The sequence below is a fragment of the Mobula hypostoma genome, chromosome 17 (assembly GCF_963921235.1).
Source record: "Mobula hypostoma chromosome 17, sMobHyp1.1, whole genome shotgun sequence".
NCBI lineage: Eukaryota > Metazoa > Chordata > Chondrichthyes > Myliobatiformes > Myliobatidae > Mobula > Mobula hypostoma.
Window position 1 is genome coordinate 44,378,340 of NC_086113.1, and position 27,565 is coordinate 44,405,904.

The following is a 27,565-nucleotide window of genomic DNA, read 5'->3' on the forward strand; positions in this document are numbered from 1 at the left end:
GTGGGCGGGTGAATACTTTATAGGCACTGTGTGAAGAGCATTTGACGGCTCTGGGCCCTTACTTGCTGGAGCTTAGAAGAACCTAGATGGAGTGAATGTGAAGAGGGTGTTTCCTATGGTGAAAGAATCCAGGACCAGAAGGCATAGCGTCAGAATTGAGGGATATCATTTATAATAGAGATGAGAAGGAATTTCTTTAGCCAGAAGGTGATGAATCTGTAGAGGACAAGTCATTGCGTATATTTAACTCGGAGGTTGATAGGCTCCTGATTAGTCACAGCATTAAAGGCTATGGGGAGAAGCAGCAACTGGGATTGAGAGGGATAATAAATCAGCCATTATGCAATGGTAGAGCAGGCACAATAGGCTGAATGGCCTAATTCTGCTCCTATGTCTTACAGTGTTATGAAATAATGATTGGACGGTTGAGTCTTTCCTGAAGGTTTCCTTCTCTGTGAAATAAGGTCACAGCAATTCAGTCAGCAGCTGCAAGAGGAAATGTGTTCATGCTTTATATCTTACAGTCTTTGTCAGAAATCCCAAAACACAGACGATTTCTTGAATATCTCCCAATGAAAATCACAACTGCATAGGGGCTTCATAACTCTTCACCCTCCCCAAAAATGTTTGCACCTCATTCATGGGCACCAAATCTTCAATGTTTTCCAACTGTAAACTGCTGAATTTTCATATACACTTCAATCTTAAGGAGATAGACTTTCACACAATTGGAGATTGTTACCAGTTATCATAAGGTAAGGTTTAATGCTACTTCAACAGAACAATATCCAATTCTCTTCTATCAACTGTGGAAACGTACTTTACTTGTAATGGCATTTTTGATTGTAAAAAAATGGAATCTGTATTGTACCAGAGTACTTTGCTAATAGCGTATGTGCAACGTTATGCCGATGAACTCTGAGTACATGTCAAACTGCAGAAAGCTCAACTGATTTGGTTACTGGAAGAATGCTATATACACTGATTAAGCAGATGGACAGAATGCACACTGTTCTTAAACTTGTGTATAAAGGAGTGACTATGATGTCTGTTTTATCGAACCTATCATTGGTTCTTTTCTGGTGCTAGTCTTCCCTTGCTGTAAAAAAATAAATGCTCTTATGATTGATCTACTCTGCTTCACACAATGCCCAAAAAAATTGAAGATGTAAAATCTGAGCCAGATAGACTTTTGTTAAGTAAATGTGTTAACCAAATCTATGAACTCACAAATTATGCCAAGTGTTAAGTGAGTAGCACAATGGTCTCAAAAGTTTGAAAGACTGAATCCTTTTCCTATGCTTCTAGGAGTTTCACAACCTAATTACTGGCCATATCAAAGAAGAGTAGAAATGTTGCATTGTTTGTACTGAGCATGCTAGCACAAAAATGAATTCAATTAGAATTTTGACAGACTACAGGAGAAAATTTTAACATCTAGATTGACCTTCATTTTATGAGATTGCTTCCAATATGCATATTGTTGGTCATTTTAGACACAGGCATACATTGTGCAAATGCAGTGTCTATAATTTTAGATAATGACCTTGATTTTTATAGTCATTACGGAAATGATAGCAATGCCTTGCAATACACATTTACTTTACAGTCAGGAGGTAACGTGTGACATTGAAGGAGAAAATAAAAAATCACTCCTGAAAATTCCCGTATTTTAGGCAAACCATTGTGTACAATAACATAACGTAAAAACTGAAAATCAAGACATTTTCAGGTACATGGAATCTTTTAAGAACTTTTTGAGACAGACTGGGTGTGATTACAAAGATACCAGAGGCAACTTATTCTATAGCTAGAAATAGGATCAGAAATTTAAAATACAAGTTTACTATCCCATCTTTCTCCCTTTTTCCTTTCCAAGGGAGTTCTTTATAGATATTTATTTTATACTTGCTTAATCAAAAGGCATCCCAGATTTGGTACAGTCATATTGTGAATAATGGTGTTAGAACACATTTACTTGAAATACTGCTTCCCACTTTTCCCCCAAGAAACACTACCCAAGGTTAAATGGGTTGGAAGCTCCTTTAAAGTAAGAGTGGACCCTACTGTAGAACTCTACTAATAAGCACTCTAATGGAATCTCTGTTTTATGAATACTTCTTTGAACACATTCTCCTTTCAAGTTATGCTACTATTCAGTGGGCACAAGATTTGTCTTTAGCTATTTAAGGCAAGATTGGAAAAGCTCTGGCAACATACATCAAAGTTGCTGGTGAACGCAGCAGGCCAGGCAGCATCTCTAGGAAGAGGTACAGTCGACGTTTCAGGCCGAGACCCTTCGTCAGGACTAACTGAAAGAAAAGCTAGTAAGAGATTTGAAAGTGGGAGGGGGAGGGGGAGATCCAAAATGATAGGAGAAGACAGGAGGGGGAGGGATGGAGCCAAGAGCTGGACAGGTGATTGGCAAAAGGGATATGAGAGGATCATGGGACAGGAGGCACAGGGAGAAGGAAAAGGCGGGGGGGACCCAGAGGATGGGCAAGGGATATAGTCAGAGGGACAGAGGGAGAAAAAGGAGAGTGAGAGAAAGAATGTGTGTATATAAATAAATAACAGATGGGGTACGAGGGGGAGGTGGGGCATTAGCAGAAGTTAGAGAAGTTAATGTTCATGCCATCAGGTTGGAGGCTACCCAGACGGAATATAAGGTGTTGTTCCTCCAACCTGAGCGTGACTTCATCTTTACAGTAGAGGAGGCCGTGGATAGACATGTCAGAATGGGAATGGGATGTGGAATTAAAATGTGTGGCCACTGGGAGATCCTGCTTTCTCTGGCAGACAGAGCGTAGGTGTTCAGGAAAATGATCTTCCAGTCTGTGTCGGGTCTCGCCAATATATAGAAGGCCACATCGGGAGCACCGGACGCAGTATATCACCCCAGCCAACTCACAGGTGAAGTGTCGCCTCACCTGGAAGGACTATCTGGGGCCCTGAATGGTGGTAAGGGAGGAAGAATAAGGGCATGTGTTGCACTTGTTCCGCTTACACGGGTAAGTGCCAGGAGGGAGATCAGTGGGGAGGGATGGGGGGGACGAATGGACAAGGGAGTCGCGTAGGGAGCGATCCCTGTGGAAAGCGGGGGTGGGGGGGAGGAAAAGATGTGCTTAGTGGTGGGATCCCGTTGGACCCGGTGGCTGGTGGGGTGGTAGGTGAGGACAAGGGGAACCCTATTCCTAGTGGGGTGGCGGGAGGATGGAGTGAGAGCAGATGTACGTGAAATGGGGTAGATGTGTTTGAGAGCAGAGCTGATGGTGGAGGAAGGGAAGCCCCTTTCTTTATAAAAAGGAGGACGTCTCCCTCGTTCTGGAATGAAAAGCCTCATCCTGAGAGCAGATGCGGCGGAGATGGAGGAATTGTGAGAAGCGGATGGCATTTTTGCAAGAGACAGGGTGAGAAGAGGAGTAGGATAGCTGTGAGAGTCAGTAGGCTTATAGTAGACATCAGTAGATAAGTTGTCTCCAGAGACAGAAAGATCTAGAAAGGGGAGGGAGGTGTCGGAAATGGACCAGGTAAATTTGAGGGCAGGGTGAAAGTTGGAGGCAAAGTTAATAACGTCAACGAGCTCCATATGCGTGCAGGAAGCAGGGCCAATGCAGTCGTCGATGTAGCGAAGGAAACGTGGGGGACAGATACCAGAATAGGTTCAGAACATAGATTGTTCCACAAAGCCAACAAAAAGGCAGGCATAGCTCGGACCCATGTGGGTGCCCTTACATATTTTAATTCCACATCCCATTCCCATTCTGACATGTCTATCCACGGCCTCCTCTACTGTAAAGATGAAGCCACAGTCAGGTTGGAGGAACAACACCTTATATTCCGTCTGGGTAGCCTCCAACCTGATGGCATGAACATTGACTTCTCTAACTTCTGCTAAGGCCCCACCTCCCCCTCGTACCCCATCTGTTACTTATTTTTATGCACACATTCTTTCTCTCACTCTCCTTTTTCTCCCTCTGTCCCTCTGAATATACCTCTTGCCCATCCTCTGGGTCACCCCCCCCTCCTTGTCTTTCTTCCCGGACCTCCTGTCCCATGATCCTCTCGTATCCCCTTTTGCCTATCATCTGTCCAGCTCTTGGCTCTATCCCTTCCCCTCCTGTCTTCTCCTATCATTTTGCATCTCCCCCTCCCCCTCCAGCTTTCAAATCCCTTACTCACTCTTCCTTCAGTTAGTCCTGACGAAGGGTCTCGGCCTGAAATGTTGACTGCACCTCTTCCTATAGATGCTGCCTGGCCTGCTGCGTTCACCAGCAACTTTGATGTGTGTTGCTTGAATTTCCAGCATCTGCAGAATTCCTGTTGTTTGCGTTGGAAAAGCTGTATCTTCTTTATGCTCAGATGCAGTCAACTGAAAAGTGGCATAGCCCCCCCAAAAACATTAATTACAGGAGCCTGCTCTCCAAAGTTGTTATAAATTAAGAAACGTTAGCAAAATCAATTTCCTGAGCGTCATCACCTCAGAGGATCAGTCTTGGGTCCAACACATTGACACAATCATGAAGAAGGCACGCCAGAAACTCTACTTCATGAGGAGATTTAGTATGCCACCAAAACCTACTGCAAATTTCTGCAGACGTTCGGTGAGAACATTCTGACTGGTTGCATCACTGCATAGTATGGAGTCTTCAATGCACAGAATCAGAGGGTTGTAGACTTTGCCAGCTTCACCATAGGGACAACTCGCCCTGACATAGAGAACATCTTCAAGAGGCAGTTTCTCAAGGCCACGGAACCTATCCTTCACCATCCAGCAGCATATGCCCTCACCTCAATATTACCATCTCTTCTCAATGTTACCACTGGGGTGGAGGTGCAAGATCCTGTAGACGCACACTCAATGTTTTTAGGAACAGTGACTTCCCCTCTGCCATCAGATTTCTGAATGGTCTATGAACACTACCTCATTATTCCTCTTCTGCGCTGTTTATGTACTTTTGTACCTTGTAGCAATTTTTATGTCTTGCACTGTACTGTTGCTGCAAAACAACAAATTTCACGACACATCAGTTATAATAAACCTGATTCTGACTTTTATTGGGATTTCTGACAGGATAATTCATTGATACTGCAGTGAAGCTGAATAGCCCTCGGAAAAATCAACTTACATTACATTCTCAGCAATTCTGGTTGGTTTCATTTACAGGATGCTTAAAATTTTAATTTAAATTGAAGTAGAATATTAATGAGAAAATTAGTTGTCAAGAAATCATAAGGATATTAGACATGTAGTGAGCTGATTTCAAAATATTCTGTTAGATAGCTGTATTTTGTGCTAGTTAGAACACTCAAATCTAGATGAACCAAACTGATGATTAGGATTTAATACACTTATTGAGAGTATGAATTATTTAAAAATAGATTGGAAACCAATTCTTTTAAAGCCCATGTTAACACAAGTCACTGTTGAAAGAGAGAGATAATATTAGAGACAGATAAACATAAATAACATTTGATAAGCTAAGTAATAGTGCTAACCATACAGTAGACTGGGCAAGGTGACTGCTAAAATCTGAAAGAATAGAATAAAAACTGACAATGATTATATGATTATTTTCATAAATTGTTTCTGGTTTTCCCATAACTAGACATTCCTTGAAAACTCCCAGATGCAAATACCTGAATGACTCTCATGGCCATCACTAAATGCTTAGTTCAGTTATATTTTTGAGATAAATTTCCACCCTTATAGCATTTTCAAGTTGAAAGCCAGAAATGTTCACAAGGTTCTGTTAATGCATCTCATTATCAGTAAAATGCTCCAAAGGAAACCAATATTATTCACGGCAGGCAATAGATTAAGACAATTGTGCACCATTCACTGCACATTCAAGGAACAAAATCCTTACTTGAAAGAACAGCTTCAAGGAAAATAAAATTAAATTTATTTCTGGAGCTTTGGACAAATATACCAAAAGATTCATTTTCCAGGAAAAGTAATTTTTTTTGAAAACCTACAGACACACATGATATTCAAAAAACAGTAGTATCCTGTAACTTGCTGGTTACCACACTCCAGTTGCCACTTTGCATGTTCTCATGGGTTAAATGCTTTTAGTCACCTGGATTTTTCTTTTACTGTATTTCTAATTATTGGACACTTGAGACTTTTTGACTTTACATCAAATGCACATAATTTTCCAGTGGTGCACCAATAGTAACCCTTCAACTTACAGCGCTTCCTTTGTGCTATGATACCAAATATACTGTAGCCTTTATATTGTTTTTTCTTGTAAAATTATATTTGTTTAAAACATTTTAAAGACAAACTCCTAATAAAATTGTATTCTGAAAGTAGTTTTTGCTTTATAGCATCTTCTCCAAGACACACAATGTCTGAAGATTATATAATTTCAGTCACTTACACCCATTAGTCAAAAATCTATGGAAATACAATCCTAATTTGAAATAAAATTGATCTAGGTAAATTTGGAAAAAATACGACTGTGAAACGATGCCCATAACATCTTATACACAGCATTTGACTGCAGCACCAATCAACTCCGCAGACATGTCAAAAGACTTTTGTCAGATCATTAATCATTTATGGAAATTGAATATGCACTCTGAAAATCTTGCTCAATTAGTCAGGCATTTTCTACTAAAGTACTCTTATGGTCTACCTTAAATGAAAGTATTTCCATTAGACTGTGAGTATAATGCATCTTTCATCAATTGTTATGCAAAAACCTCCAATGTTTCCGCTTTCTGCCCATTGACATCTATTTCTAATATATAAAAGAAAGCAAACAAGACTGAGGCAACATTGCCAGCCAATGCGCTCAATTTAGAATAACAATGTCCAGACCATTCTCCAGTTTATGTGAACTAGATCACTTGCAGGTCCAGGGTAACTATACCATGGATAGCAGCAGGTTCCTAACTGAAATAAGTTAGGGGATAAGCTATCACTTCCACAAACTGGCAAATTCATCAATAAAAATCAGCTCACAGTGTGCCTCATGAGTCTTCTATACACCACAGTCCACTTTATTTGAAGTATGGCTACTCAGAGGAAGACAGCTATTGAAACACAGTGTGCTACAGAGTTTGAGAATGAAGTTGTCATAGTTTACTCAACAAATACCAATTAAACCCTGACCTGAGGTTACTTGGAGTGAATCAAAATCTTTGTCCTTAAAGGAAGGAGGCAGGAATATGTCAAACAAGAGAAAGTCTGAAGATGTTGGAAATCCGAGCAACACACACAAAATGCTGGGGGAACTCAGCAGGGCAGGCGGCATTGATGGGGAAAAAGTACAGTCGGTGTTTTGGGCCAAAACCCTTCGCCGGGACTGGAGGAAAAAAAGCAGAAGAGTAGATTTGAAAGGTAGGCTTGGTGGGGGAGGGTTGAAGCAAACAGCTAGGAAGTGGATTGGTGAAAGAGACAGAAGAAACAAGAAAAAGTGGGGGGGAGGGGGAAGAGAACGAGAGGGAGGCAATGGGCAGGCAAGGAGATTGAAAATGGTGAAGGGTAGGTTGGAGTAATATGTAGTGTCTTTTAAGCCATAATTTGGATCTCTCAGACTCCTTCACGGACAATGAAATCACAAATGTAATGTGAGAAGCACAACAGCCTATGTGTGCACAAGCTCCCCCAAAGAGCAATGTATCATCAAGCAGATCATCTGCTTTTCCAAATGCCCTTGAAGGGACAAGCACTGGCCATGATATGGGGACGGTTTCTAGTTCTGCCTTGAAACACTTCCAGCCATCTGAGAGAGCAGAATCAGTTTCACTCATCACCCACAGGCTAACGTCTCTACGAGGTTGCACTCTGATGGTACGTCGTCCTGATACAGGGTTTAACCCGCAACATCATCCATCTGCTTGTCTCCATAGACATGGTTCCACCCAAGTTTTTCCTCTAGTTTATTTTTTGCTTTGTGACAGTACATTACTAAAGTGCTCGTCAAGAATTCAGAAAAACTGGGATTGGAATCTGCAACTTTCTGACTCAGCTGAGTGTGCTGCCAAGTGAGACACAGGTGCAGAACTAAAACACAGTGCAACATCAACCCTTACAGAATATTGTTATATCATCTTGCCTGCCACAAGGGATGAAATGGGGGAGCATCCACTGATAGTTATTTTTAAATAGAACGCAGAATTTAAGAGGAATTAAATAAAGATTTGTTAAGGGAGGGAAAGTCAATGCCTAATAGAAACAGTTTCAGAATGCTCTCAAAATTCATTTGAAAGATGCAAAGGCCATAAAGAATACACGATTCATTTATAACTCCGAAGTTCTTTGAGGCAGTCACTAATTTAACAGATAAATGCTGTGAAGCGGATACAATTTTCTTTGATTTTTGGGAAGTTCTTTCATAAAATCCTTGCATGTGATGGTTTTTAAGAAGATCAAGGCTCACAGAATTAATTGATTGAGGACTGCCTTTGCAACGTAAAGCTCAAAGTGGTGATAAATATTACAGATTCTGTCTTGGAGCTATAACACATCAGGCTCCAAAGGATTCTATTCTAATTGCAGTATTCATTATTACAAAGAATGCAGTTTTCAGTAGTAAGTTTTCAAGTGGTCACACAGTGTAGATACTTGAGACCAAATGAGCATAAAAATTGATTTTGTGAAAAAAATTAAGCATTGTGCAATGTGATATATCAAGTAATAGGAGGAATATTCAAAAACTTTCAGAGTCATTCTACATGTCTCAGCAATTGATACATCCATTGGGAAAGGACATTAGGATTTTGGAAGTACATTGCTCACGATCAAGACATTCCGTTTTTAAGCACTGGTATGAAATATGACATTTTCTGCAAATTAGACAACAATGTAAATAATATTCTCATGGAAAATGTTAAGTATGCTCTAGTGAGGGAATGCCTGTTTCTAATTGCAGTTTTTTAAAACTTCACTCAATATCAATGACAAGTCAATCCCTAATTGTCATCGGGTCAATTGTGGCTGCTAAACAAGTAGTTCTAGGATTCTGTCACAATAGCTGAAGACTCAAAGAATATTTCCAGGTGATGCTGCATGTATCCTAGAGGGTATTTTTAAGGCATTCATGTTCCCATGCACCTAAAGGCCTTATGGAGCAGCTGTGGTAGTTGGTACACAGTCCAGCTTTACCAATTGTGGAGGTTGTGAGTGACAAATACAGTGGATGGGGTGCCAATCGTGTAACCTGCTTCATCTTGGATGACTCAGACTTTATTGAAGGTTTTGGAGTTTCACTCATCCAAGAAGGTAAAGAATATTCAGTCAAAATTCTGATGTGCTTAGAAGCTAAAATTATCTCTGGAAGCAAGAAAGCACAAGAAACCCAAATTCTGATCTGCTTTTGTAAACGCAACATTTATGCGGCTAGGCTAGTTCAGTTTTTGATCTATATGTTAATGGTGAGTATTATTAGCACCATTCAATGACAAAGATGTGTGGTTGGACTCACTCTTATTGGAAATAATCATTGTCCTTGTCAGATGTCATTTCTGAACACAAGTTTTAAAAATTTCCATTTCCTACTCACTTCAAAGATATTAACATAACTGAATAGCAACACACATCAAAGTTGCTGGTGAACGCAGCAGGCCAAGCAGCATCTATAGGAAGAGGCGCAGTCGACGTTTCAGGCCGAGACCCTCCTGACGAAGGGTCTCGGCCTGAAACGTCGACTGCGCCTCTTCCTATAGATGCTGCTTGGCCTGCTGCGTTCACCAGCAACTTTGATGTGTGTTGCTTGAATTTCCAGCATCTGCAGAATTCCTGTTGTTAACATAACTGAATAAGCTACTTGCCATTTCAACAAATCAATAAGCTGCAAAAACTGGAAATCTGAAATAAAAGCAGAAACTACTGGAAACACAAGCTCAGAAATATTTGTGGAAACAAAAGTCAAAATTGATGTTTCAGGTCAAAGGTGAAGACCTGTGGTCTGACCCAGAGTTTTTATAACGTTTTCTAATCCTAATTTCAATATCTCGGCGTGACAATTTATTAATCTCTTAATTGGTACAGATATATAAATACTCAGATTACAAGTGAATTTTAGAGGCTGTGCATCCTTCGGCTAGCAAGTCATTATCCAACTCCCCAAAGCCTTTCTCACCATGTACAGATACAAGTAGCGAGTGTGATGGACATTTCCCAATTGCCCATATAAATAGTGCCAACAAGTCCTAAACAATCTGGCATCATTTAGGGGCTAACAACCCATTCCATTTATTGAAAAGAACATTGTTTGTGAAGATGTGAATGGATTGCCAGCATCATTGGTGATGTCCACAGTTCAGGTAAAAGACCTTATAAAAATCTACCTACCTCTCACAAGAGGTTTGCCATCAACCAATTTACAAGTGCTTGTACCATTTTCATATGAAAACAAACATCACATGATTCAGGGTCATTACTGCAGCACTGTAAAAGGATACTTAACAAATATCCTATCTTTTAACCTTATAATGGAGGAATACTCATTAGGGATCAGTGACTGAGCTAGGCCAAATGGAGGAATACTCCATTTGGGGTTGAAATGATTGGGTTCTTTATTTACAACTATTTTCTTTCTGATAGGCTATTCTGGTTTCATACAATATGAAGTGTTGCCCCTGATTTCTATTGATGTTAATTTTAGTAGTATTCTTTAACAACCTATTCTGATAAATGTAGATTATGCCCAGTTTCTCTATGTCAGTTCTGGGACTCAAAGCCTTTGATTAAAGGTTTGAACCAAATCCATAATGAAATCAGGAAGCCAGCAGCCTTAGCAGTGACTAAACTGTACATTGGTCAAGAGGCCACTGAAGGAAACATCATTGAACTCAATTTGACATGCTCCATGCAATATTAAGAAATAGCTGTTTTTAATAATTACTTATCACTTTTTAAAGTGTAACTATTGTTGCACAGGAAACTTGGTAATTAATTGTTCACAGCAAGCACCCATTAATAATGACAAAGTATTTTATCTGCAACATGAAGTGGCTGCAGCTAAATTGCCTTTGCAATAGTTAGATTTGCCTCCAGTCTTGAAAATAGATTAGAGTCAACCAAGCTCCACAACACACAGGTAACTAAAGACAATAAAAGCAGCAACATTGGTGATGTCCAGGATCGAACTAGTACAAATCCAGATCTCTCACAAAAATGTATTTTTGCCATTATCAACCTAGATTCAAGTGCCTGTACCAGTTTCTGTGAAGGAAAAACATTAGAAGCCCTTGGGATCATTGATAAATGAAATAAAAGGGTAAAATGTTTTACAAATCCTGCAATCTTTGCTCCAAGAAATGATGGAAATATGCAACAGGAGACTCAGCAGTTAAAGATGATAAAATGGTCTACATTTTGAGATTTCCGACAAAGATGTAGATACAAAAGCATTTTCATATTTCTACTGGCAGCTGCTGTGACCTTATAACTGAGAAGCAAAAACCATGAGGATAGACTTGACAGACCAAGGTATTTTTTTCTTTAGTAGACCAAGAGGAGATCTGAGAAAGATCTTTAAACTTATTGAAGTTTCTAAACACAGAAAAAAGATATTTTACTCTTGCATGTCCAAACCCAGCAGCTATTAATTTGTATAAGTTTCCTCTCAGCATGTCATGAAAATATATAGTGCATTGTCACATAGAATTGTTGCAGTAGCCTTGATACATTCATAGAGAAAGCGATCCACGTATATTTGTTGTTTAGGTGATGTGAGTTAAGGTAAAAGACAGCTTCTATGAAGCATAAATATTGGCCTAGAACATTTGGGTCCACTTGGACGATTCTGATACCATAGCCAATAGGTTTCCATTTGAAGCACGTGTTATCAAGTTTTCAGGAATTTTTTTTAAGTCTCTGCTCAAACTCATATAATTGTGTTAAAAATATAACCCTCACTGGGCCAATACCATTAAGCAGGGTTAGGAAGCAATTTAAAACATAATTTATGCATTAATAAACATGGCTTGATATAATTAATGGTAACATCCTGTAGCCATTTTATTAATGCTTCTGGAAAAAAGTTTGAAAAGTATTCAAGAGCGGAAATCTTGCTACATCATCACATTTTTTACTTATCACATTCACTGGTCATACTGGCGTGCAGAAATCAAATTCTCAGTAAATTAAAACCTTAATAAACAATTTCAAATAATATTTAATGAAATCCCTGATTTGAGATAACTAAACAAGTGTAATTATCAAAAAACTTTCTATGATCGCTAAATTGATCAGTGTGTTGGCAAAGTTCATTTCCAAAAATCTTCAAACAGAAATAGCACAACAGAAAGTTTCCCCAAACCAGACTTAATTTGGACATTACACTCCTCAATCTTCTTCACTAGTTTCATTGCTTTATCCCAACTGGAAATGGCATTGCAACTGAGCAGAAATATGATATCTAGAAAACTGTCAAAGAGGAGATGTTGAATTGAACTCCTTGTAAGATTATTTCCCTAAAGGTTTTCTTTCACAATACTGATAATAAGACTATAACTTATAAAGAAAGTTCTTGTCAAAAATGCACCAATATATTAAATACTAAAATTATACTAATCCTGCATGAGGATGTGTATGTTTCCAGGTTCTTGGCATTGAGTACGGTCAAAATGGAAGGGCCATGATACAGTATCGCTCAATTATTTTCCTGATCTAATAAGTAGATAGGCTCTTTTTAAAATGCTTATGATACTCCCTGCCTAATTTCCCTCTATACGTTGAAGTTTGTTTAGGGAACAGTAAAATCCACCATCCTGGAGTGGGACTAAATGCAGTCTGCTGATTACTCTGGCTCAGCAGAATAAACTGACCGTTCCAGGTTCAGCTTGCAAGTGTGTAAACAAAAATCTATTTAGTTTCAGCATCTGAATTTATTGTTGTATGACAAGCTTTTTAACTGCACAAGCTTTGGCACGACAAATGCATGTTAACAGAAACTGTACTTAACTAGTCAGTAATTTATACAAAAGAAAATAAATCAAATAAATTAATTGGAATGCAATTTATTCAATACTATGGTTAGCCTACATATTTGTCATACTGCTTGTTCCTGGTTTTCACCTTCATCACATTGAAGCCTAAAATCCTTATCATATCAATTAATTATGCAGAAAAGTAACTTCTTGAACATTTTAACACTTTTTTTTACAAGTTGCTTTGCATAGTTTGAGTTTAATAATGAATTAGTATGCATCTTGTTTAACTTGGTGCCTTTTACTTCAAAGAGTTATACAACATGGAAATAAGGTCTTCCACCCACGACCCACACTGGCAATTATACCAATACATAGAACATTGAACGTTACACCACAATACAGGCCCTGCGGCTGATGATCTTGCACTGAACTTTAAAGCTACTCTAAGATCAATCTAACCCTTCCATCCTACATTATCCTCCATTTTTTTTTAATCAACCATTTGCCTATCTAAGAGTTTCTTAAATGCCCCAAATGTATCTGTCTCTACCAATACACCAGCAGGGTGTTTTACACATCCACCACTCTCTGTACACTCCAAATACTTTCACCTTAAAAATATGTCCCCTTGTATTAGCTATTTCTGCCCTGGAAAAATATCTCTGGCTATCCACTCTATCTATAGTTCTTACGAGGTGTGATTGATAAGTTCGTGGCCTAAGGTAGAAGGAGTCAATTTTAGAAAATCTAGCACATGTACACACTTAGCCCAGCGGTAGTGGAGCATACGGATCCCTTCTTTGTAGAAGTCAGCATCTTGGACCTCCACAGCAAGAGGTGATTGATAAGTTTGTGGCCTAAGGTTTTTTTTTGAAAGTGTGTCGTACCAGACATTCAGCCATTCTTGGCTGGCACATGGTGACAGGATTAACCGAGTCATATTATGAACGTTCCTGACTCAACCCTTGTATTTTTTTACGAGGCCGAGTGGCAAGCTCGACACTCAACTTGGCACGGGTGGAAAGCGTGCTCGGGGGTGGCCCGACCCGGATTCGAACTTGGGAACCTTCGGTCCGGAGTCCGGCGCTGATCTCACTGCGCCACCAGCCGGCCTAAGGTAGGAGGAGATGAGTTATTAACTTCAAACTTTCTGCATAATCACTCAAAGAGTTGAACTGCATGTGCATGTAATGCGAGCTGTATAACTCATCTCCTTCTACCTTAGGCCACAAACTTATTCATCACCCCTGCCATGGACCACCTGGAGGTCCAAGACGCTCTTGTTACATGCACGTGAACATACAACAAACCTCCGTATTATCTACATCTCCACTAACCTTCAGGCATTTGCAGACTTACTAACTCATCATTCCACTTCCTCATCCAAGTCACTTACAAAAAAAAATCACAAAGAGCAGGGGTCCCAGAACACATCCCCATGGTACACCACTAGTCACCGGCCTCCAGGCAAAAAACACTCCGTCGACTACCATCCTCTGACTTCTATAGGCAAGCCAATTCTGTATCCACGCAGCCAAATTTCCTGGAATTCCATGCTTTCTGACTTTCTAAATCAGCCTACCATGGGGAACCTTATCAAACACCTTACCAAAGGCCATATGCACATCCAGTGCTCTACCTTCATCAATGTACTTTGTCACATCCTCAAACAATTAAATCAAGCTCATGAGGTGTGACTTGTCCCTCACAAAGCGACGCTGACTATCTGTAATCTAACGATGCTTCTCCAAATACCAGTAATTTACACACAATTAAAGTAAAACATCTTCGGTGTCGTGGCTATCCCTCAAGGTCAAGGATGATGGTCTTCGTTCTGTTGATCTACTTATGGGCTCTCAAGTGGCTTATGAGTCCAATCTTGGCTTTGAAAGTTCTTCCGCATTCAGGACAGGTAGTTCCAGATGGCAGATTGGGCTTTGGTTGTTGCTGCCTCTCTTTCCATTTTCTTCTCTTTTCTTCTAATTCTGCACATCTGTTGGCTTCGAAAGTTGCTGTTTCTTCTCGGATGATGGCTTGCCAGAGTTTCCTGTCCTTGGCATTGGTTTCCCAGTTGTTGATGTCGATGTTATATTTCTTCATGTTGGCTTTTAAGACGTCTTTGAATTTCTTCTGTTGTCCGCCTCTTTTATGTTTGCCTTCTTTAAACTGGGAGTAGAAGATTTGTTTCGGCAGTAAAACATACTGATCTATAATTCCCAGGGTTATCCCTACTCCCTTTCTTGAACAAAGGAACAATATCTGCCACTCTCCAATCATCTAGCACTACCTCTGTAGCCAGCGAGGACAAAGATCACTGCCAATGGTGCAGCCACCTCTTCCCTTGCTTCATTAAAAATACATTTCTATTCCCATCAATTTTCACAGATTCCATCATTCACCTACATATCAGAGGCAATTACCTGACCTAACTCAGGTCTTTGGGACGATCGCAAATCCTGGAGTACCCAGAAGCAGCTCACGCCTGCAGGAAGAATATGCCTAGCTCCACACATGGTGCTGGATGTCAGGACTGTTCCTGGGTCACTTCAGCTGAGAGGCAGTAGCTCTACCAGCTCTGTTTCTGTACCAGGGCTTTAGAATCTCAACACTACAGCATTTTTGAAACCTGTTTTTTCTACTTATTGAGCCAATAAAATCCAAAAGTTGTCCCTTAGGTGACACGTCTGGAAATTAATATTATGAAACAAGAATAAAAGTCTGCAGTTATTGGAAATATGATATAAAAGCCAGATGTAGGAAACACACTGCAGAAAGACCTGAAATATTTCACTTTTATTTCTCCTTCCATAGATTCAGCCAAATTGCTAACTGCTTACAATAAAGAACAAAAACAATTTTTCGCGTAACAGAGTACAATGAAAAAGCGCCGGCAATAGGTGAAAAGAAACCAAAGTTAGTAAGGAGATTGTAAAATTTTTAAGAAATCATTGGGGAAAAGGTACTGGGAAACTAATAGGACTGGAGCAGACTTATTGGGCCAAAGGCCTAATTCTGCTCCCATGCCTTGTTGTCTAAAAGCTGACAAGCCTCTGGATCCAATGGACTTCATCTTAGAGCTCTGCTAATCCTCCAGAGTTCTTTGGATTCTGGACACTACCCAACACAATAGCAAAGGGCGAATTTATTAATGAAGTTGAAGCACGTCTTTTAAAAAGATTATAACACAATCAATCAAAATTAACATAGCTTTTCAATGATCATGTAACATGAAAGACAAATAAAGGGAAACTAATAACGTATGTACATGGATTCCCATAAGATATTCAATAAGGTCTTGCAAAGGACTGTGCAAGGTTGGAGCTCATAGTATGAAAGGCCAAGTAGTACATTGGCAAGGATAGTTGACTAGTTCACCAACAGGAAAAAATCTGGTTATATGGGTTCTTTTTAAGTGGGTGAGCTAGAAGTAGTGGCCAATACTGGCACTCAGTTATTTCCAGTGTATATTAATGTTTAGGAGGCTAACAGGTAATCTCATACAACAAAATATTCTGAGATGCATCACACAGAAAGCGCTGGAGGAACTCAGCAAGTCAGGCAGCGTCTATGGAGGGGAACACATGCATGAACCTAGAATGAGGGGATGTTTTCAGAATGAGAAAGTCACTCATGTAAAATGAGATAAAGAATTCGTTCGTCTCAGAAGGTTGAGTGTCATTGGAGTTCCCTACTTCGATAAATTGATTTTTAATCCATGACTGATTAGTTAGAACAGGAAGAAAAGTGTCTATTGAAACCAGCTGAGATCAGCCATGTTCTTAGTGACAGCAAAACAGGCATGAAGAATACAGCCTACAGCCTACTCCTGCTCCATTTAGTTTAACATCCTGACATTCTTAAAGTGCATTCCTCCTTCAGAATGGTGAATCATCTGTGAAATAATATGGAATCTATTAATAATAGGCACTTCTAAAACTTCCATCCATTCATTCCTTACTTTATTTCCATCTCCATTATCTATTATTATTAAAACAACCGTTATATCCTCCACTTTGACCATTTTTCATTACAATGGACTACATTTTTGTTTTAATATATCCTTTCATGTCAATTTTGTATAATTATCATCGTAACTGTGCACAAAGATACTTGTGCACATGATGATAAACTCAATATATTTGAGGTGTTTTCAAATATATTAAATAGATTGGGTTTATTTTTCTTGAAGTGGAAGAGGCAGGTACTCTCAACAACATTTAAACATCTAGATAGATTATGAAGACACACATTCCTCTTTTATTTTCACTTAGTAATGCATGCATTAAGAAATGATACAATATTTCCTCCAACACACATCAAAGTTGCTGGTGAACGCAGCAGGCCGGTCAGCATCTCTAGGAAGAGGTACAGTCAACGTTTCGGGCCGAGACCCTTCGTCAGGACTAACTGAAGGAAGAGCTAGTAAGAGATTTGAAAGTTGGGGGGGGGAGGAAGATCCAAAATGATAGGAGAAGACAGGAAGGGGAGGGATGGAGCCAAGAGCTGGACAGGTGATTGGCAAAGGGGATATGAGAGGATCATGGGGCAGGAGGTCCGGGGAGAAGGAAAAGGGGGAGGGGGGAAAACCCAGAGGATGGGCAAGGGGTATAGTCAGAGGGACAGAGGGAGAAAAAGGAGAGAGAGAGAGAAAAAGAATGTGTGTATATAAATAAATAACAGATGGGGTACAAGGGAGAAGTGGGGCATTAGCGGAAGTTAGAGAAGTCAATATTCATGCCATCAGGTTGGAGGCTACCCAGATGGAATATAAGGTGTTGTTCCTCCATCCTGAGTGTGGCTTCATCTTTACAGTAGAGGAGGCCGTGGATGGACATATCAGAATGGGAATGGGATGTGGAATTAAAATGTGTGGCCACTGGAAGATCCTGCTTTCCTCCGGTGTGATATTTCCTCCAGTGTGATATCACAAAACACAGGACAGACCAAGACTGAAAAAAACTAACAAAACCACATAATTATAACATATAGTTACAACAGTGCAACAATACCACAACTTGATGAAGGAGTCCACGAGCACAGTAAAAATTCAAAATCTCTCAAATGTCCCACATCTCACGCAGACGGGAGAAGGAAGAAAAACTCTCCCTGGCATACCCCACCACGGTCCGACTCCGAGTCATCTGAAAACTTCGAGCTCTGATCAGCTCTCCGACATTAAGTACTGAGCGCCATCTCTATCCGAGCGATTCGACCTCCATCTTGGTCGCCAATAGCGGGCAAAGCCAGGGATTTTGAGACCTTCCCTCCGAAAGATTCCCGACCACGCAGTAACGACAGCAGCGAACGAGCGTTTCAGAAATTTTTTCCAGATGTTCCTCTGTGCTCTCACGTCCGTCTCCATCAAATCAGAATTGTCCACAGCCCCTATTTAACGGATACAATATTATTTTTCACTGGAGGGCTGCGTACCCGTGGCATGCTGCTTTCTCTCCTCCCGTCTGAACGAGCACTTGAGTTGCTAATGCAGGAACGGCTGTGGACCATGTGTTAGTGAACAAGATTTGCCTCTGAATATTGGTGGGGGGGGGTGTGCAACAAAGAGTCTGTTTCTGTGCTCTATGTCTCTGAATGTAGTGCAGGGCTGCAGGCTGGAGTCATGTCTTAACGAAGAATATAGAAATCTACAGCACATTACTGGTCTTTTTGCCCACAATGTTCTGCCGACCATGTATTCTAGAAACTGCCTAGAATTTCCCTACTGCTCAGCAAAACACGATAGCAAGCAAGAGCCTTGGTACTGGACAGATACCAGAGCTGCAGGCTCAAGGACAGGGACGGGTAATGAATGGTGGGAAAGGCTGATGGAAAGGAGAGAGGGGATCAGAAGCTACTTGATGGAAGGATTAGCTTTCACTGGTAAGGTAGGCAGAGGTGTTGCCAGAACGTGTATAAGGGTCTTTCAGGGCTTCATGCATTGATGTCCAAGGATACCTATTGTATCAAAAGGACAGGCAAGAAGGCAGAGGGGGCGGCATTGCTGTGTTCGTAAAAAAAAACTTAAATCATTAGAAAGAGATGACACAGGGCCGGAAGGTGATGAATCATTGTGGATATTGCTAAGGAACTTCAAGGGTAAAAGACCCTGATGGGAGTTGTATACAGAGCCCCAAACAGTAGTAAGGATGTGGTCCACAAATTACAAAGGGAGATAGAAAATGCATGAAAAAAGGGCAATGTTACAGGTCATGGGGGACTTCAATATGCAGGTAGATTGGGAAAATCAGGTTGGTAAACAACAGTAATTCTGCAGATGCTGGAAATTCAAGCAACACACATTAAAGTTGCTGGTGAACGCAGCAGGCCAGGCAGCATCTCTAGGAAGAGGTACAGTCGACATTCTAGGACTGTACCTCTTCCTAAATCAGGTTGGTGCTGGATTCTAAGAGGGGGAATTTTTGGAATGCCTACAAGCTGGCTTTTTAGAGCAGCTCATGGTTGAGTCCACTAAAGATCAGCTATTCTATGCAATGAACTGGAATTGATTAGAGCGCTTAAGGTAAAAGAACCTTAAGGGGAAGTGACCATCAAATGATCAAAATCACCTTGAAATTTGAGAAGGAGAAGCTAAAGTCAGATGTATCAATATTACAGAGGAGTACTGTAAAGGGATATAAAGGCACAATGATTACATACATCCCACAGAGGAAGAAGTATTCTAAAGGCAAGATGACTCAACCATGGCTAACAAGGGAAGTCAAAGCCAACATAAAAGTGAAAGGGAAGGCATATAATAGAGCCAAAACTAGTGGGAAGTTAGAGGATTAGGAAGGTGTCAAATACCACCATAAGGCAAAAAAGTGATTAAGAAGGCAAAGATAGGATATGGAAGTAAGCTAGCCAATAACATTAAAGAGGATACTAGCAGTTTCTTCAGGTACATAAGTGGATTCCCTGAAGGTTAATATGCAGGTTGAGTGAGGAAGGCAAGTGTGATGTTAGCAGTCATTTCAAGAGGACTAGAATATAGAAGCAAGGATGTAACGTTGAAACTTGATGGAGCACTGGTGAGGCCTCACTTGGAGTGTTGTGAGCAGTTTCAAGCCCCTTATCTTAGAAAAGATGTGCTGAAACTGGAGAGGATTCAAAGGAGGTTCATGTAAATTATTCCAGGATTGAATTGCTTGTCATGTGAAGAATGTTTGATGGCTCTGGGCCTGTATTCACTACAATTCAGAAGAATGAGGAGTGATCTACTTAAAACCTATCAAATGGTGAAAGGCTTCAATAGAGTGGATGCGGAGAGGATGTTTCCTGTGGTGGGAGGACACAGCCAGAACAGAGGGGCACCCTTTTAAGATGGAGATGAGGAGGAATTTCTTTAGTCACAGTATAGTGAATCTGTGGAATTCTTTCCCACAGGCAGCTGTGGAGGCCAAGTCTTTATGTATATGCAAGGCAGAGGTTGATAGACTCTTGATTGGTCAGGGTATGAAGGGCTACGGGGGGAGGGAGGGGGCAGGAGATTAGGGCTGAGAGGAAAACTGGATCAGCCACGATGAAATGGTGGACCAGACTCAATGGCTCAAATGGCCTAATTCTGTTCCTATATCACACGGTCTTATATTGTTGGGTCCTAATCTAGTTCAGTTATTAAAAAAAATCATTTTCACAGGAATACCCACTTGTCCCAGTTGAATTTGCAGAATAACACGAAATGAGCTGTTTATGCAGTTGATTTGTGAAAATCAATGTAACTGAAATAAAATGGCATTATTTAAAAGAATTTCTAGGCCATAGCTTTGTCATAGAAATATACTTCTATTATTAATCCACATCTACGCCAAGAGGCTATCCTGAATAAAAGTCTTTGAGCTAAGCTCAGTGTTGTGTAACAGACAAATTAACCACTTCAACTTAAAATTCATATTGACATCTATGTTTTAATTACTTTTCACCTCACCAATTGGTAGTCGACTCTTTTTCAGCCTCAAAGCAAAATACATCACATTTTGGTCCTTTCTGCCAATACCCACTCCACAACCAAAAGCACTGACATGTGAGGCTGATGGCTAATGAAAGTTCAGCCCAGTGTCATTAAACTAATTTGGTAGTAAAACAACATTACCTCCAGCTGAACTAATATTTTTAATCTTTCCTGGTGGAGACTTTCTCTGACACAAAAACTGAGAATACGGTATCCTGATATCTACATTTTAAAACTGTCATTTCATTTACCCAACCACATATGCCTTGGTTGAAAGCTCTTAAAATCCAAAATCCCAACAGCTATTTGTGGAGCAGCTTGTATTTGGAAGCTAGTGACATCCTGACTGGCAGCTTTCCATGACTGTCAGATATTGAGCTAATCTGCTGTGGAAGGATATCTTCCTGCTTTGAAGTTACCTCAGTGGATTCAGCTGAATCTCAGCAGGAGACCAGAAATGGCCTTGGAGAGACATACAGCTGGAACCTGACAAAATATATCATTTGGAGTGATTGTGTGCTGACTGAATCCAGCTAAATACTGGTTCAGTCTCATCAATCTACTATAAGCACACACACAAAATTTGTTTGGAACAATGCCAGTGGTAGCTAGACATTTTCACTATTGCCTTTGCAAGCACATCCACTGATCAAAACAATGAAACAGCTTATTCCCATGGGACGAACACAATAAACTATAACACGAATCAAAAATGGTAGAGACCGGAAGGATGTGGCCCTGAATATCTTTCCGGCTTTAACACATTGGAATAATGCTGGTAATTCTCAACCTAATGTAAGTCAGCACCTTCAGAAGGGATCAGGCCTTTTGGAAGTGAACTGGGAAGTGCACCCAAAGGATTGCTCTACAAGGTGCCAGCATGGGTTTGATGTCACAACAATTCTCTGACATTCTAAGATGGTGATGAGAATACCAGTGCTGAAACCTTTCCAATTCCCTGCTCTGAAGAACTTCACAAAGTTTGAAGATTAATCTCCTGTTGTGTCATGGCTTTGAACTAACACTGCAGGATGTTTTCCTGCCAGCACACCCATCAACGATGGGAGTGAGGGTGAAAAACGTTGGATATTAGTGGGTAGCACAGTGATGCACAAGCAGAGTGCCTGTCTCATAGCCTCGGTGACCCAGATTCAAACCTGCTGCTGTGCAAGGTTCAAAAGATTTCCCGCTGAATGCATGGGTTTCTTCTCATTTAAACACTCATCTCAAAGATGCACGAGTTGGTAGACCAATTGGCCACAGTAAATTGTCCTTTGTATATAAATAAGTGTTGGAATGTGGAGGAGTTAATGGGAAAAAAGGGAGAATAGAATTGGATGGATTAGCATAGGTACCCTTTGGTCTTGCAGACTTTGTGGGAGTGCCCTCACATTACACAACTTGAGACTCTTTAGCTTTGACTTTAAGAAAAAAAAAATCAAAAATATATCCTCCAGGAACTCTCTAGAGAATAATTCTTTCTTAATACTAATTAACTATACCTAAACATCTCCAAAATCTTCAAAGTTCAAAGTAAATTTATTATTGAAGTATGCATATGTCACCATAACTACCCTGAGATTCATTTTCTTGCAGACATTCACAGTAGAACAAAGAAATACAATATAATCAATTAAGTACTACACATCAACAACCAATGTGCAAAAGAAGACAAACTCTGCAAATGCAAATAAATAAACAGCATTAAGAACATGATTTGTAGAGTATAATATTTGATGAAGTCACATTGGACAAATACTTCTGAGTATTTATAATCTTTCAACTTCAACTGGAGTGAAGGCATTTTACTACTCAGGGTAAAAGAGATGCAAGACTGCGCAGGCACGTGACGTCAGCCAGTAGAGCAGGAAAAGTTTAAAAAGAAGACTGCCAGATCCAACTGTTTGGAGCAGGCAGTGGAGTGAGAGGTAGCAAAGTGACAGGGCTTTGGCTCAATGGGCTTAGGCAGTAACGAGGCGAGGTAGGTTTACCTGCATTAATTGCAGAAAGGAAGTATGTGTGTGAGGCCGGTTTTCTGTGCTCGGTGTCAGATGTGGGAGGTCTTGGAGTCTCCCAGCCTCCCGGACGGCCATATCTACACCCGGTGTGTCGAGCTGCAGCTCCTAAGGGACCACGTTACGGAACTGGAGATGCAGCTCCATGACCTTCGTCTGGTCAGGGAGAGCGAGTAGGTGTGTGACGAGAATACACATAAAATTAAGATGTTTGCTGGCCTAGGTTAGCATCAGTGACATCAGCAAGTGGTCTGCCACCTGCCCTCAGGGGAAGGAGAGATAAGGAACAATGGAACAGCGTCTGGAGATGTGTAATGAAGGGACGGGAGAGAGAGCTGTCTGGAGCGGCTCCCCCCCCTTTGAACCTTGAACTGTTTGAAGTGATGGACAGGCGATACCCCAGCAGGGGGATAAAATGGGACCGGTTCGCTAAGGCGACACACACGCCATCCGAGGTAACGAGACCCTGGAAGCGGTACGCTTCTCACGAGTCGGTGGGAAGTACCAGACAACGGCCAGGGTGGAAAGGTACGATCAGCGGGAACCCGGTGTGTGTCCGCCCTTGCCTGGGTGCCGGGAGGGGTCACAGTCGGTGACCTCAGGTGACATCACCAAGGACCCGCCCAAAAGCTGCTTGTGAGCCATCTCGCCGGTCTGTGAGTGAAGCCGTGTTTTGAATGATCAGTTGTTCCTGTTCTCGCTCTCTCTCTCCCCCCACATTGTCCATCGCCATGGCAACGATTACTGCGAACTGAACTACTAAACTGGACTGAACTTTGAGTCACTTTGAAATTTGGTCATTTACCCCTGGACAACGATGGAGCTTGATTGATGCTGTTATCTTAATTCTGTGCACGTGTGTTTATCATCGCTGAACTGTTGCATTTATTATCCTTTCGATTACTGTGTTGCTTGCTTCTTTAATAAAACTTTCTTAGTTCTAGTACTCCAGACTCCAACTGAGTGATCCATTTCTGCTGGTTTGGCAACCCAGTTACGGGGTACGTAACAGGTGATAGAAAGGAGTTATAGGCAGGTGGTCACACTGGGGCCACGGAAGACAGACAGGTGAGTAACAGTCAGCAGAGGGAAGGGGAAGAGTCAGGTACTAGAGAGTACCCATGTGGCTGTACCCCTTGACAATAAGTACTCCTTTTTGAGTACTGTTGTGGGGTACAGCCTAACTGGGGGAAGCAACAGTGGCCGTGCCACTGGCACAGAGTCCAGCCCTGTGACTCAGAAGGGTAGGGAAAGGACGAGGAAGGCAGCAGTGATAGGGGAATCTATAGTTAGGGGGTCAGACAAGTGATTCTGTGGACACAGGAAAGACACTCGGATAGTAAGTTTGCCGTCCAGGTGCCAGGGTCCGGGATGTTTCAGATCGCATCCAGGATATCCTGCAGTGGGAGGGAGAAAAGCCAGAGGTCGTGGTACATATTGGTACCAATGACATAGGTAGGAAAAGGTAAGAGGTCCTGAAAAAAAGACTACAGGGAGTTAGGAAGTTGAAAAGCAGGACCGCAAAGGTAGTAATCTCGGGATTAGTGAGTATAGGAATATAATGAGGTGAAGGATAACTACACGGCTGAGGGATTGGAGCGGGGGCAGGGATCCAGATTTTTGGATCATTGGGACCTCTTTTGGGGCAGGTGTGACTTGTACAAAAGGGACAGGTTGCACTTGAATCCTGGGGGACCAATATGTTGGCAGGAAGGTTTGCTAAGGTTACTGGGGCAAATGTAAACTAGAATTGTTGGGGGGGGTGGGAACCGAACTGAAGAGACTAGGGAAAAGGCGGGTGGTTCACAAATAGAGATCTGTACTTGGAGCTATGATGTGATGACCAGAGACTTGGATGGCTCAGGGACAGGAATGATAACTTCAAGTGCTGGGTTTTAGATGCTTCAGAAAGGACAGGGAGGGAGGCAAAAGAGGTGGGGCGTGGCACTGTTGATCAGAAATAGTGTCACGGCTGCAGAAAAAGTGAATGTCATGGCGGGATTGTCTATGAAGTCTCTGTGGGTGGAGGTTAGGAACAGGAGGGGGTCAATAACTTTACTGGGTGTCTTTTTATAGGCCGCCTAATAGTAACAGGCATACCGAGGAGCAGATAGGGAAACAGATCCTGGAAAAGTGTAATAATAAGAGGTGTTGTGATGGGAGATTTTAATTTCCCAAATATCGATTGCCATCTCCCTGGAGCAAGGGCTTTAGATGGGGTGGAGTTTGTTAGGTATGTTCAGGAAGGTTTCTTGACACAATATGTAGATAAGCTTACAAGAGGAGAATCTGTACTTGATTGAGTATTGGGAAACAATCCTGGTCAGGTGTCAGATCTCTCAGTGGGAGAGCATTTTGGAGATAGTGATCATAATTCTATCTCCTTTACAATAGCATTGGAGAGAGATAGGAACAGACAAGTTAGAAAAGTGTTTAATTGGAGAAAGGGGAAATATGAGGCTATCAGGCAGGAAATTGGAAGCTTAAATTTGGAGCAGATGTTCTCAGGGAAAAGTACGGAAGAAATGTGGCAAATGTTCAGGGGATATTTGCGTGGCGTTCTGCATAGGTACGTTCCAATGAGACAGGGAAGTTATGGTAGGGTACAGGAACCGTGGTGTACAAAGGCTGTAATAAATCTAGTTAAGAAGAAAAGAAAAGCTTACAAAAGGTTCAGAAAGTTAGGTAATGTTAGAGATCTAGAGAATTATAAGGCTCACAGAAAGGAGCTTAAAAAGGAAATTAGGAGAGCCAGAAGAGGCCATGAGAAGGCCTTGGCAGGCGGAATTAAGGAAAACCCGAAGGCATTTTACAAGTATGTGAAGAGCAAGAGGATAAGGCGTGAAAGAATAGGACCTATCAAGTGTAACAGTGGGAAAGTGTGTATGGAACCGGAGGAAATAGCTGAGGTACTTAATGAATACTTTACTTCACTATTCACTATGGGAAAGGATCTTGGTGATTGTTGTGATGACTTGCAGCAGACTGAAAAGCTTGAGCATGTGGATATTAAGAAAGAGGATGTGCTGGAGCTTTAGGAAAGCATCAAATTGGATAAGTCGCCGGGACCGGATGAGATGTACCCCAGTCTACTGTGGGAGGCGAGGGAGGAGATTGCTGAGTCTCTGACGATGATCTTTGAAACATCAATGGGGATGGGAGAGGTCCTGGAGGATTGGAGGGTTCGGATGTTGTTCCTTTATTCAAGAAAGGGAGTAGAGATAGCCCAGATAGACCAGTGAGGCTTACTTTAGTGGTTGGTAAGTTGATGGAGAATATCCTGAGAGGCAGGATTTATGAACATTTGGAGAATTATAATATCATTAGGAATAGTCAACAATAGCTTTGTCAAGGGCAGGCTGTGCCTTACGAGCCTGATTGAATTTTTTGAGGATGTGAATAAACACATTGATGAAGGAAGAGCAGTAGATGTAGTGTAAATGGATTTCAGCAAGGCGTTTCGAAGGCTTATTGAGAAAGTAAGGAGGCATGAGATCCAAGGGGACATTGCTTTGTGGATCCAGAACTGGCTTGCCCACAGAAGGCAAACAGTGGTTGTAGACGGGTCATATTCCGCATGGAGGTCGGTGACCAGTGATGTGCCTCTGGGATGTGTTCTGGGACCATTACTCTTTGTGATTTTTATAAATGACCTGGATGAGGGATTGGAGGAATGGGTTAGTATGTTTGCTGATGACAAAGGTTGGAGGTGCTGTGGATAGTGTGGAGGGCTGGCAGAGGTTACAGCGAGACATTGATAGGATGCAAAACTGGGCTGAGAAGTGGCAGATGGAGTTCAACCCAGATAAGTGTGAAGTGGTTCATTTTCGTAGGTCAAATATGATGGCAGAATATAGTATTAATGAAGACTCTTGGCAGAGTGGAGGATCAGAGGGATCTTGGGGTCCGAGTCCGTAGGACACTCAAAGCAGCTGCACAGGTTGACTCTGTGGTTAAGAAGGCATACAGTGTATTGGCCTTCATTAATTGTGGAAATGAATTTAGGAGCCGAGAAGTAATGTTGCAGCTATATAGGACCCTGGTCAGACCCCACTTGGAGTACTGTGCTCAGTTTTGGTCGCCTCACTACAGGAAGGATGTGGAAGCCATAGGAAGGTGCAGAGGAGATTTACAAGGATGTTGCCTGGATTGAGGAGCATGCCTTATGTAAACAGCTTGAGTGATCTCAGCCTTTTCTCCTTGGAGCGATGGAGGATGAGAGGTGCCCTGATAGAGGTGTATAAGATGATGAGAGGCATTGATCATGTGGAGAGTCAGGGGCTTTTTCCCGGGGCTGAAATGGTTGCCACAAGAGGACAAAGGTTTAAGGTGCTGGGGAGTAGGTACAGAGGAGATGTTAGGGGTAAGTTTTTTTTTAAAACACAGAGAGTGTTGAGTGCGTGGAATGGGCTGCCGGCCACAGTGGTGAAGACGGATACATTAGGGTCTTTTAAGAGACTTTTGGATAGGTACATGGAGCTTAGAAAAATAGAGGCTTATGGGTAAGCCTAGTAATTTCTACCGTAGGGACATGTTTGGCACAACTTTGTGGGCTGAAGTGCCTGTATTGTACTGTAGGTTTTCTATGTTCCTATGTGCACTTGAAAGCAGATGTAGGTATGAGTATGGGGAAGGTAGCAGAGCTATAGGATTAAGGCTGGATTCTCCAGAAAAGACCCAATGGATTGAATTGGCTCCTTTTATGTTCTGTTTC

The 27,565-nt window shown here is 41.4% G+C and overlaps 1 protein-coding gene across 5 annotated transcripts in view; it reads right to left on the reverse strand.

The window, feature by feature from the left end:
• The window catches only part of LOC134357983 (catenin delta-2-like), a 1,288,623-nt gene that overhangs the window by 1,025,033 nt on the left and 236,025 nt on the right, over positions 1-27,565 (reverse strand). The window lies entirely within an intron of this gene.